General features: G+C 44.7%; 1 protein-coding gene across 1 annotated transcript in view; it reads right to left on the reverse strand.

Annotated features, from left to right (window-relative positions):
* The window catches only part of LOC134552878 (uncharacterized), a 279,873-nt gene that overhangs the window by 111,004 nt on the left and 161,684 nt on the right, over positions 1-7,185 (reverse strand). The gene's annotated exons all lie outside the window — the stretch shown is intronic.

The following is a 7,185-nucleotide window of genomic DNA, read 5'->3' on the forward strand; positions in this document are numbered from 1 at the left end:
CCCCCTGGAGGCCTCCTGATGCTCCCTTCCCCCCCCTTCCCTTCCCCCCCCTTCCCTTCCCCCCCCTTCCCTTCCCCCCTTCCCTTCCCCCCCCTTCCCTTCTCCCCCCTTCCCTCCCCCCCCTTCCCTTCCCCCCCTTCCCTTCCCCCCCCTTCCCTTCCCCCCCTTCCCTTCCCCCCCCTTCCCTTCCCCCCTTCCCTTCCCCCCCTTCCCTTCTCCCCCCTTCCCTTCCCCCCCCTTCCCTTCCCCCCCTTCCCTTCCCCCCCCTTCCCTTCCCCCCCTTCCCTTCCCCCCCCTTCCCTTCCCCCCCTTCCCTTCCCCCCCCTTCCCTTCCCCCCCCTTCCCTTCCCCCCCCTCCCTTCCCCCCCTTCCCTTCCCCCCCCCTTCCCTTCCCCCCCCTTCCCTTCCCCCCCCTTCCCTTCCCCCTTCCCTCAGTGAATAAACCCTCACCTCATCAGCATCCCACCGGCATCTGAGTCTCTTTGCCTGCCAGCATGGGAACACCCACGACCCCTCAAAGACCCCGGGGGTCTCCGGGGGGCACTCCCCGGGGACCGCCCATAAATTTAAACAACAACAGATGACGCACCAACGTTGGGCAACAGCACCAACGACCCTGAGACAAGATGGACCATGGTAACTCCGTTTCGGTGCCGTCTCCGGTGGAGCGGCCGTTCTGGGCCATCGCGGCCTGGGGCGGCCCCTCTCCCACCGCACAGAGACCTCGTGAGCCACCACGCAGCTGTTCCACCACAGCTGACCAGCCCGGCGCGGGCCCGGGTCCCGGCTCCTTGGGGCCCCGGTCCGCCTCGGCGCTGCGCGGGCTGCACAGCCCCGCCGGACGGCGCGGCCCGGGCGGCGCGGATCTGCCGCAGCCAGGCTCCGGCGTGAGCGGAGCGGCCCCGCGGCGGCCGCGGCGCGGGCGGCGAAGCGGCGGCGCAGCGGGAGCACAGCGGCTCCGGCGACGGAGCGGCCCCGGCCCGGAGCAGCCCCAGCGACAGAGCGGCCCCGGCCGGCGCAGCCCCGCCGCGGCGTGGGCCGGTCCCGGCGCGAGCAGACACGTGGTCCCGGCCCCGCCGCAGCGTGCGCGGGCCCCAGCACCAGGAGAAGCCACGCAGACAAGCGGCCCTCCCCCCGCCCGGCAACAGCGGCGAAGCAGCCAATGTCCCTGGACAGCAGCGAAAGGAACTCAGCCAGACGGCCATCAGAGAAGGAAAAAGCAGTCTTCAGTTGTGCCCAAGCCCCGCACCTTCCAAAACTCGGTTTTGTAAATTGTGTAACCTCCTTCCTTACCCTTACCCCCTCCTCCCCTCGCTGCTCCTTCTCCCTAACCCTATTTCCCTTAACAAACCCCCGAGAGTTAACCCCTTTCTGCTAAACCCGGCACGGCATGGCTAGTGCCATGTGTGCTGTGACCGCATGGCCACCATGGCCACGTGCCCTCAGTCCCATCTTCCGCTTTCCAAGTCCCACAAGGTAAACGCTAAGAAACCAAACCCAAAGCTAAAGTGAATTTGTAATACCAGTTTTACAGTCTTGTATAATTGTTAATGTTACTTTGATTCCCTTTCCCTGTTTTTCTGCCCCTGTCCCTTGCTGTTCTGGCCAAACAGCAGGGTGTCCCAAACCCCTCCATTTCCTTCCCATCCCCATGAAGTAGTTTTACAATTATGCCTTTCTAGCTTTTGTGTGTGTTCATATTGCAGATTCCCCTGTTTTCTGTTTTAGAAAGCAGAGGCCTTTTCAGGTCACAAGTTTAGATCCAGGGGAAGCAGTTTTTAGATTGTCTTCTTGTAAAGCGCGAATCAGTAGTAGACTATTGAATCGGTAACGCTTTTTGGGTTTATACTGTCCTCAGTTAGTTCTGAGGGTGATTGATAACCTAAATTGGTGTCTGAGAAAGTATTTGACGGTTTTTGTAGTTTTTTTCTTTTGTTTTTCTTTTGATGACCTAAAACTGGGGGTCTTTTGTTAGGTCTCTGACACTTCTGGTGCAAGTATGGACGAAAGAAATCCCCAGTGGGTACATATGGACGAATGTAAACAATTGCATGCAGAGTGTAGGTCCTTTCGGTTGAACCAGTTGGAAAGTGAAAGGAATGATTTGGCTCAGATCCGTGGGTGAGAATCTGAGGCCGTGTGTGGAGCCCGGGGAACTCCACGTGTTTTCCTGTCCCTAGAGTGGGAGCAGAGGTCAGCGCCTCAGCCTAAACTGGGGGCTGTGGTGGTCTGAAAAGCCAGTTGGAAAAGACTAGACACTATTAGGCCAGTCACGCTGGAAAGGCTCAAACAAATTTGTTAACTTGTTTCAAATCTTGCAATATAAACTCACATAACCCGTCTACTGCAATTACAAGGTCAGATCAACTGTTCACAGTATAACATAATCCTTACTGCAATTGTATTTGGTTTTATGCTGCAAAACTGTGTAATTACTGTTTCATTTTTTAAATTGTTAATTGTCATATGTCATATTTCTCTTCTCACATTTTAAAGAAAAAAAGGGTGACTTGTGGGATTGCATTTTATGGAAATGGTTTGCTCTGGCTCACCCCTGGGAAAATGTATGGTTTATCCCAAGTCTGTACCCTCCCTGCAGTATCCTGTATCTGTAACCTCATTGGCTGGAGAATGTTACCGCGCCCCTTTGAACCTCTGTGATAAGAATGCTAAGGCAGAAGGCTCTGCCCTCTTTGCCCCTCTCCCCCTGGAGGCCTCCTGATGCTCCCTTTCCCTCTCCTCCCTTCCCCCCCTTCCCTTCCCCCCTCCCTCAGTGAATAAACCCTCACCTCATCAGCATCCCACCGGCATCTGAGTCTCTTTGCCTGCCAGCACGGGAACACCCACGACCCCTCAAAGACCCCGGGGGTCTCCGGGGGGCACTCCCCGGGGACCCCCCCCATAATTATTTTCACCAGTTTCTAGCTAAGTGTAAACATATTCAGTGCACTACTTAAAGGCACATTAGTACATACAGTCACATTGCCCTTGCCACATTGCCTTATCACATTGGGGTGGAGTGTACTTGAGGGGGCTTGGAACAGCTCACAGAACATAACAGCTGGACTTGTTACAGCAGTATACTATGGTAGAAACAGAGGATAAGTGGCAGCTGTGTTGAACAGAAGCTGAAGAGGAATAATGTTAGTCATAAGAAGCATGTTGTTCCTGCCCAGTGCCAGTCAGCTGAGCTAGCTGGCTGTTCATCCCATAGTAAATAAAAAAAAAAGCCAGCCAAAAGAAGCTCCATGCAGAGAAGCTTCTGGTCAGAATGTTCTGCAGGAGAAAATTAGCTTTCTCCTTTGGCAGCCAAGAGAGTTCAGGAAGGCAGGCTGTGGACTAAACCGGGTAAGGACCAGGAGCTGAGCAATGTCAGCTCCCTGTAGATCAGAGGCTCGTTCATGTCCTCTCTCAGCACCTGCCATCTCCAAATGGGATAGCTGTGCAAGGGTACTGTGCTCTACTGTGCCTGTACTTTGCTTTTGTCTTTCATGTGAACTCCCACCTTTGAAAACATTTGTGTAAATGTACTTTGGATTCAAAATTAAAATAACATCAAGTAAATGAGAATATATTTGAAAACCTGTAAAATGTACAGCTTTCTACTTTTTAAGTGTTGTCCTGTTGCGTGTATACAGGAAAGCCCACACGTTTGATTAGTTAATATTTGGAAGCTAGATATTTATTCCAGGCATATATTGCAAATTACATTGGTTCTAACACAGATCTTAGTAATTATTATTGTAAGACAGCTGTGAGGGCAGTTTTTGTGGGTAACACAAATCCATTGGCATTTGTAAGGACGTAGGTCTTAAATTTGCCACCTAAATACTGATAGAGAGAAGGATTGTAATTTTGCTGATTGTTTGCACAATACAGTTGTTCTTTTGAGAATGCCTTTGGGATAATCCAGTGCAAGTTGATGTCTTGTGACATTTGATTATTAGCTGCAAAACGTATTTACCCAACATCCAGGTTCCACAAAACCATTTTATATAGAAAGTATAATTCATGCTACTGCTAGCTATGATAAATTGTCTTGTTTGAATTCTGCATTGATTGTTGAGGTCACAATGTTGTCCACAATATTTACAAATTCTTTGCTTAATAGGCACAAGGAAATGTTTTCTGGGTGGAAAAGCTTTCATAATTCATGGTGTAATTGTAATAAACATAGAACCCTAAAAAAGCACTTTGAGCATTATTTTGAAATAAAGTACATGTATACTGAATTCTTGCCCAATAATTCTGTATCATTTTAGAAACTGATGATAGCTAAAAAGTCACTATAACATTCAACTGTATTTAATTGCCTTTTATCGGTAGTTTATACGTTTTTATTCTTGTATTATATAAACATGTAATGAACTATATTGGAAGACACAAACGTGCATTTTATGTGGAAGAATATGCAATTAAAATCTCTCTGGCATTTCTTCTGTCTGATAATGTAGTATTTCAGACATTCTTAACTGAGCAGTCAGACTGTGTAAAAAGAATGGAAAAACCAGGGACATTGTGCATGTCAATTATTTCAGTTACCATCAAAAGAAAGAGTACTTTAAAAGATCTTTGTGGACCTAATCTAGGGACTCCTTATTTTCACATAGTTCTCTGTAAGATGTCAACTACCCAGACACTGTAATTGCTTGATTGTGCTATGGGAAGTCTGAGGGACACTGTCACTTTGTGGTGAGCATAGCACAGCTGCACTACAGGACACAGAGAATATGCTAAATTATGAATGGGAAAGACCCAACAGGCTAAATAGCCCATCTTTCAGTTAATGTGGAATTATTTCCTACATCACATTTCCTGACCTTAGATAAATGGAATGTAGTTTGAAATAAAGTATCTGGGGATTTGTCTAATTCTCCTGGAAGAATTCTACAAAATTTGAATAGGAAGAAACTTATGGGAGTAAAGGATGAACACGAATGCATCTGTAGCATTCCTATAAAAGGTTTCAACTACATGATGGAATGCAGTTTTTCTTCAGAAGACAGCAATAGCTAATAGCCGAGTCTGTTCCAGAGAGAGGAAAATACATGGCAGCCTGAAAATGGAGAAGAGTGATCGTAAGCAAACAGAAATTCATGCTCACATAACAGGCAGAAAGGGAACAAAGGATATCATAAAAGACAGGTGATTTTTTTATATACATATTTTTTAAAGACTTAAACAAACATCAGAATTAAGAATACAGGGAAACCTATGACAATGTAATTTATTTAAATTTTACTTATTTAGAGTGGAAATACTCCTCTCCTGTAAGTTTATTTTTCATGGATAACTAATCTTTTCTTGCATCCTAAATTAAGCAAATACAGATCAGTGCAGATTTTTTTTTAAAGTTTTGGAAGTGAAACAGAGTAGGGAGCCTGTTCTGGACTGTGCCTTCTAGGTTATTTCTCATACTACTTCTCCTTTGTGTTTTGGAGTTATACATATACTAACGTACCTCTTTCCAACACAAGCCTATATTGCTTTCGCTGTCATCTACTTATTTCCCAATACTTTCAGTCACTCTCAGCACATAAATCCTTTTCTAGTAAAGTGAGTGATTGTATTATGCAATTTTAATATGTAATTTAAGAATATTTTGTCATGGCTTAAAGTCAGTATTGGAAGATCAAACACCCTTTCTAAAGAGCATCTGTGGAAAGCTGAAGGTGGAGGGGAGAGGATGGCACTGTGCATCTTGGCAGATGATCTTGTGTCAGTCTAAATGTGTAAACACATTTTAGCAGTAAAATGTGCATTTTGGTGTGGGGTTTTTTTCTTTTACCATAATTAAAACTAAAAGACTAGAGGGTTCTGCCTAATGACAACAGCTTTATGAAATCTTGTCCAGTATTTTATGGCTGCCTTGTCCAGTCTTTATAGATCTAGACAGAGACAGTTACATTTTGTGGCTGAATTGAGAAATTACCAAACTATAACTTCTATTTTAACCATGGCCCTCATGAATGATATATTATAGAATTATACAGCATGTTGTTTTGTAAGTCAGAAAATAAAAGTACATTCAGTAAGACTTAATTGGTCAGTCATATTTAATTACAGAATATTCTGAGAAGGGACATGCAAGAATTATCATATCCAGCTCTTAAGTGGATTGACCATATGGGGCTCAAAACCACAGTGTTGGTGATGTAAGCACCATGCTGTAATCAACTGAGCTCATCCCAATTAATACTTTTGATCAAGTGGAAATATGATACAGGAATTACAGGATCACATGTTGAAAATCCACAAACTGGCAATTTAGAACAATTATTGACTATTGATAGAGAGACAGGAAGACTGATCAGAATTCGATTTTACTCAGTTTTCCCAAAAGCTTATATACATTATATTTATACATAATATAAATACATTATATTTATACATAATATACATTATATTTATATAGCTTATATTTCAGGAAGGTTAATAACTTTCCACTACAATAATCAGGTTAAAGATCATACAGACAATTCATACATTTTACATCTTCTGCTTGCAGAAGTTTGATTAAATCTCTTTCCATAAATAGGTTTAATCCCATTTTCTGTAATCTTCAAAGATCTGTTTGTTCCTGCCATGGTATCTTGGTCATCAAACCAGCTATGCTAATTAGGTCTGTTTTACTCTCTGTCCTATGTATTCCCACAAACAATCCCCTTGGAAAGGATGTTTTCTATTGCTCTTTATTGGTTATGGCCTCACAAATACATTTTATCAGCTACACACTCAAGTGAATAAATCATATACAATTCAAATAATCTGGAATGATTTCAGTCTATCCTTAACTCTGCATTCCACTACATTAACAATGCTAAAAATTAGGTAAGTTGATTGATCATGTGCAGAACCTCTGTCACAACAAAGGTAGTTCCAGTTTTCACAGAATTCATCAGTGGCTACAAGTAGCTATAGCCAATTTAAACATCAATTCTCATGGTTAGATGCCAAATCCTAAATCTAGTCCCAGCATAATTTTCCCATCTGGATTATCACTGACATCAAAGACTGTCAATTACTCCAGATTCTTCTACCTAGGAGCAAAGCAAAAATCTGAATGCTGTTCACAGATTATAAATATGAGCTGAACACGAGCCAGTGTGTGCCCAGGTGGCCAAGAAGGCCGATGGCATCCTGCCTGTGTCAGCAATGGTGTGGCCAGCAGGAGCAGGGCAGGGA

Source organism: Prinia subflava, chromosome 7 (assembly GCF_021018805.1).
Source record: "Prinia subflava isolate CZ2003 ecotype Zambia chromosome 7, Cam_Psub_1.2, whole genome shotgun sequence".
NCBI lineage: Eukaryota > Metazoa > Chordata > Aves > Passeriformes > Cisticolidae > Prinia > Prinia subflava.